The following is a 948-nucleotide window of genomic DNA, read 5'->3' as shown; positions in this document are numbered from 1 at the left end:
TCTCCAGGGAGGGAGTTCCATAAAGTCATCACCGAGGCACCCTCCCCTGTCCTACTAGCCAATTTAATACCAAATAATGCTTGTATGCCAGACATGTGCCAGACTAGATGACCCATATGCACGGGAGAAATTGATTCATTTTGTGTGCCATTATTTGGTTTCAGCTGCTTGAACTGGCTCTACAGTGATATGAATGACTGAACCCATATATTTTCTCATGTTCTTTGTGGATTTTTTACCACCTGCACACTGAGGGAAATACTTGGGGGGGGGGAGCAACCCCGCAAATACTATCAACTCCAGTATAGGTTTCCAGGTATGAAGTGTGATACGTGAGGACTTCAATGGCAGTATGTACACCAGATAAATGTCAGTTTGAGATCACATCACAGATGTCACCTTTCCTTCAAAATTCCTTTCGCTCTAGTTCATGAACATTCTGTCAATGTCTGTTTGATTTTTGCTAATGTACATAGAGGAGAAATAGTTGTTGGACCTCTTCAGGAATTATTCTTCTGCTTGGTACAAATGCCTGATGGTGTTCAAAGTACAGAGCTCATCGTTTGTTCTCTTTTTTATTATTATTAAACCCCCAAGAGGGTAATTTTATTGGTTTTTCAATAGACTACATAACTACAACAGAAAATATAGGAAGGGGGACTACAACTAGGGAGAAAGAAAAGATACCCACACTAACTAAAATCTCAAGAGTAGGAGATCATATCCGTGTTAAACTACATGTTAGTAAATATGTGTTAGTATAGCGATATACTTGTGAGTTATTTTTAACTACTGCTTCAGTGTTAGTAAGTTTAATATTTTGAGAACACTTCTTGAGCATCTTCTTATTTTCATAGGGCTATTTTCAGAGTCCTTCTGCCCTTACTTCTGTCTTCTTTCTCTGAAATCATACACCATTTTGCTTGCTCCCACACCCACTTCCTCCCC

Source organism: Gekko japonicus, unplaced genomic scaffold (assembly GCF_001447785.1).
Source record: "Gekko japonicus isolate JY-2015 unplaced genomic scaffold, Gekko_japonicus_V1.1 scaffold2176, whole genome shotgun sequence".
NCBI lineage: Eukaryota > Metazoa > Chordata > Lepidosauria > Squamata > Gekkonidae > Gekko > Gekko japonicus.
The sequence above is the reverse complement of the archived record's forward strand: the minus strand, read 5'-3'. Positions refer to the sequence as shown.